The sequence below is a fragment of the Malus domestica genome, chromosome 14 (assembly GCF_042453785.1).
Source record: "Malus domestica chromosome 14, GDT2T_hap1".
NCBI classification, from domain to species: domain Eukaryota; kingdom Viridiplantae; phylum Streptophyta; class Magnoliopsida; order Rosales; family Rosaceae; genus Malus; species Malus domestica.
The window spans coordinates 16,960,264-16,965,439 of record NC_091674.1 but is presented as its reverse complement, the minus strand read 5'-3'; the positions used below and the strand labels follow the sequence as shown (position 1 = coordinate 16,965,439).

General features: G+C 35.8%; 1 long non-coding RNA gene across 1 annotated transcript; it reads left to right on the top strand.

Annotated features, from left to right (window-relative positions):
• The first annotated feature begins 229 nt into the window (after window positions 1-229).
• On the top strand, window positions 230-2,112 carry LOC139191590 (uncharacterized). Its single transcript, XR_011575675.1, has 2 exons — window positions 230-342; window positions 1,215-2,112. It is a non-coding gene; the product is annotated as an uncharacterized lncRNA (long non-coding RNA).
• The last annotated feature ends 3,064 nt before the right edge of the window (window positions 2,113-5,176 follow it).

Genomic DNA, 5,176 nt, shown 5'->3' with positions numbered 1-5,176 from the left:
TATTTTAATATTCTAAAGTGGTCCACATGACACGGTCCATATGATATGTAGGGTTTAACATATATTATTATTTGTAAATAATCCTATTGGTCAAATTATGATAAATGTTTCCTACCGAATTACAGTGATTGGTGATAATTGATTATGGGCTTTAAATGGAAACGGGTCCTCTCTCACCCTCACTTATATATATTGCATATACCCATCTAATATGCAATTGATAGGAGAAAAACACGATTAGGGTTTTCACGTGCAAATAGAGGCAAGAGAGAGAACACCTATTTCCTCCTCCACCGATAGAATCCGATTGGGATCTCATAGCGTTCGTTGTCATGGACCAAGGTACGCTTGGTTGTTTAATGTATTTCCGTATTTTTTTATATGTGAAAATCATGAAGTTCGATGATCATGGCTTAATTGATTTATGATTTACATTTGGTATCAGAGCTTAGTTGAGAGCTCTCATGATTTTCCATTTACGATTATGAACTTCAATTGAATCGGTGGTTAATTAGGGTTCAATGTTTGATGTTTTGAGGTAGACATGATTATATTTTATTTGCACGTATCAATTATGCATGTTGGGATTAAGAAATTGTAATCTTAGTTTTATTACAATTTTTGCCGAATTGCATATTTGGGTATAGAAATTATGATGCAATCTAGGCGATTCTTTTAGTTGGAATTAGTTAAAGTAATTTGAATACCTGTGACTAATCATTACGATCATAAACGTCATTCATTTAATTTGTAATTCATCTTACGAAATTATTTGTTAGTCACCAAAGTGGCCAAACTAGAAAGATCACATGGATTCAAATTAAATGATGATTAATCAATTACTCATGGTAGGATGATGCATATGAACGAACAAAACCTTATTATGTTTTAAAGGTTTGTACATGAGTAATATGTTTTTCATTTGTCATAAGTTCTTAAGGGTCACCAAAAGGTAGACTAATTGCTCATATGATTGATAATATGAATGTGGAGAGAATTGTATATTTCATTTTTTATTTGTTCAGATTTACAAAGATAACGAAACTTGTCTTGTTAGAGATGTACAATTATCAATAAGGTATTATGCATCGATGATTGTTTGTATTGTTGTAGTATCTACCCAAAGGAGAATATGATAATACACGTATTGTTATTACACGTGTGTTTTTTTTATTACTCAAAGCATTAATGTTGTGAGCACTTTTGAATTGCAGTGTCAATGCCTGTATCTCTTCATTCGCTTGCTCGGTCTATACCCTCACTCAATGGAACAAATTTCTTAGATTGGAGTGAGCAAGTTCAGTTTCACCTTGGTGTCCTGGATCTTGATTTAGCACTCTGAATTGATAAACCTACTGCTTTTACGAATGCAAGCAGCACTGATGAAAAATCTCTCTATAATGCCTGGGAGAGATCGAATAGATTGAGCATGATGTTTATGCGAATGACTATAGCAAGCAACATAAAGACTGGCCTTCCTCAAGCTGAAACTGCTAAGGAATACTTGAAAAATATTGAGACTCGTTTCAAGACTGCTGACAAGTCTCTTGCTTGTACATTAATGGCTGAGCTTACCCCCAAGAAATTTGATGGTATGCGAAGCATGCATGAGCATGTCCTTGAAATGACTAATATAACAGCAAAGCTAAAGACTCTTGGAATGAATGTGGATGACTCCTTTCTTTTTCAATTTATTTTGAACTTTTTGCCTCCTCAGTATGGGCCATTTAAAATCAACTATAACACTATTAAGGAAAAGTGGAATGTTGATGAATTGGCCACTAAACTCATTTAAGAGGAGGGAAGGCTTAAATAGCAAGGAGAAGATTCCGTTCATTTAGTAAGTCAAGGAGCTGAAAAAAAATTTGGAAGAAAGCCTGGAAAGGGCAAGAAAAGAGGATCACCCAAGGTGAATGGACCTGCTAATGCTACTCAGGCTCATGATACGGAACATAAAAGTGATTTATGTCGCTTCTGTAGGAAGCCTGGGCATTATCAAAGGAATTGCCAGAAACACAAAGAATGGTTTGAAAAGAAAGGTGAGCCTTTGGCTTATGTAAGTTTCGAATCATATTTAACTGAAGTTCCTTATACTACTTGGTGGGTTGACTCTGGTGCTACGACTCATATTTCTAATTCGATGCACATAATGTTGGAACTAAGCGTAGCCTAAATAATGAAAATTCTTCATTCTTGTGGCATAAACGACTAGGTCATATATCCAAAGAAAGGTTAGAAAGATTAGTAAAGAATGAGATTCTTCCGAACCTAGATTTACTGATCGCGGTGTGTGTGTGGATTGTATTATGGGCAAACAAACCAAACACACCTAGAAAAGAGCCATAAGAAGTTCAGAGCTTTTTGAAATAATTCATACAGACATATGTGGACCTTTTGATGCTCCATCCTTTGGTGGAGAAAAATATTTTATCATCTTTATAGATGATTTTTCACGTTACGACTACATTTATCTATTGAAAGAAAAGTCTGAAGTAGTGAATGCCCTTTAGGTGTTCATTACTGAAGTTGATAGACAATTAGATAAAAAGGTGAAGATTGTCAGGTCGGATAGAGGTGGTGAATTTTATGGAAAATATGATGAATCAGGACAATGTCTTGGTCTATTTGCAAAACTCCTTGAAAAGCATGGCATATGTGCACAATACACTATGCCAGGTACGCCACAACAAAATGGTGTTGCTGAAAGGTGTAATCGTACTCTTATGGACATGGTTAGGAGTATGTTAAGTAATGCATCTTTGCCTATATCATTGTGGATGTATTGTTTTAGGATTGCTGTATATTTATTAAACCGGGTTCCTAGTAAGGCAGTTCCCAAAACACCATTTGAACTGTGGACAGGAAGGAAACCTAGTTTAAGGAACTTGCATGTTTGGGGTTGCCCAGCAAAAATAAGAATTTATAATCCGCATGAAAAGAAGTTGGATTTTAGAATGATTAGTGGTTACTTTATTGGTTACCTAGAAAAATCCAAAAGATATAGGTTTTACTGTCCAAATCATAGTACGAGAATTGTTGAAACCGGCAATGCCAGATTCATTGAAAATGGTGAAACCAGAAGGAGCGAAAAACCTAAAGAATTGGTCATTAATGAAGTTAGGGTGCAGATTCCTACACCTATAATTTCTAAGCAAGTTGTTGTTCCTACACATGTTGAACCATTAGACAATGTTGAACAACAAATTAATGACCATCTGCTCCGGAATGAGATTATCACAAATGAAAGTGTAGTGGAAGAACCACAAGAAATAACATTAAGGAGATCTTAAAGAAAAAGGAAACATACTATTTCGGATGATTATGTGGTATATCTACAAGAGTCTGACATTGATGTAGGAATAAATAAAGATCCGGTTTCGTTTTCACAAGTCGTTAACTGTATTGGTTCTAGTAAATGGATTGATGCCACGAATGATGAGCTAAAATCAATGGACCAAAATGAAGTCTGGGATCTCGTTGAATTGCCTAAAGGTTGTGAGAGAGTTGGGTGTAAGTGGGTTATTAAGACCAAACGCGACTCTAATGGCAATATAGAACAATATAAAGCCAAATTGGTGGTCAAAGGTTTTACTTAGAAAGAAGGCGTTGATTACAAAGAGACTTTCTCACCAGTTTCAAAGAAAGACTCTTTTAGAATCATTATGGCATTAATAGCTCATTATGATTTAGAGTTACATCAAATGGATGTGAAAACATCATTCTTGAATGGGAGTTTGGAAGAAGAAGTCCACATGGATCAACTTGAAGGCTTCGTATTAAAGGGAAAGGATCACATGGTCTATAAACTAAAGAAGTCAATATACGGACTTAAACAAGCTTCACGACAATCGTATCTTAAGTTTGATAATATCATTGTATCCTTTGGTTTTAAAGCAAACATCGCGGATCGATGTACATATCTGAAGGTCAGTAGGAGCAAGTTTATCTTTCTGATTTTGTATGTTGATGACATTTTGCTTGCTAGTAGTGATCTTGGTCTATTACATGAGACCAAGCAGTTTCTCTTGGAGAACTTTGAAATGAAAGATATGGGTGAGGCAGCCTATGTGATATGAATTGAAATATTCTGAGATAGATCACGTGGAGTGTTGGGCCTATCCCAGAGAGCATATATTGAGAGAGTTCTAGAGAGATTCGGTATGGAAAAATGTTCATATAGTGTTGCTCCAATTCAGAAAGGGGATAAGTTTAGCCTTCTGCAATGCCCCCAAAATGAATTTAAGCGTGCACAGATGGAAAGTATTCCTTATGCATATGTTGTAGGAAGTCTGATGTATGCACAAACTTGTACCAGACCAGACATCAGTTTTTGCAGTAGGGATGTTAGGCAGATACCAAAGCAACCCAGGAATGCATCACTGGAAAGCTGCAATGAAAGTGATGCGGTATTTGCAAGGAATGAAAGACTATATGCTTACGTACAGAAAATCTAATAACCTAGAAGTCATTGGTGATTCAGATTCAGATTTTGCTGGATGTATTGATAACAGAAGATCAACTCTTGGTTACTTGTTTCTCTTAGTTGGAGGAGCAATTTCCTAGAAGAGTGCAAAGCAATATGCTGTTGTTATATCATGGATTTGAGGCAACAAATCATGTATTATGGTTACAAAACTTTATCTCAAGGCTTGGTGTCATTGATTCCATTGTTAAGCCGTTGAGAATTTTCTGGGTCAATGTTGCCACTATCTTCTTCTCTAAGAATGACAAGTATTCTAATGGTGCTAAACACATGGATATAAAATACTTGACTCTTAAGGAGGAGGTTCAGAAACAAAGAGCGTTATTGAGCACATAAGCATAATGCTTGTGATTGCAGATCCCTTAACAAAAGGGCTGGGGCCGAAGGCATTTAATGATCATGTTGAAAGAATGGGGCTTGGTCGTAGTCCATGATGATTGTCATTTTTATTTTGTTTATGAGAATATGTTGAATGACAATATTGTGCTTGACACTATGAGCTTGTTAATTGAACATGTTTCTGGTGTTTCCTGTTTTCCATTATATGTGATTGGATGAATGATAACAGGAATGTCTTTGACAAAGACATTATCAGACCTATATATATGTTTCTCACTAACAGACTGTTTTAGGTAATTGTTAGTGTTGTGGTACATGGAAGGGACTATGTCGCTTGTTGATGTACAACCACCA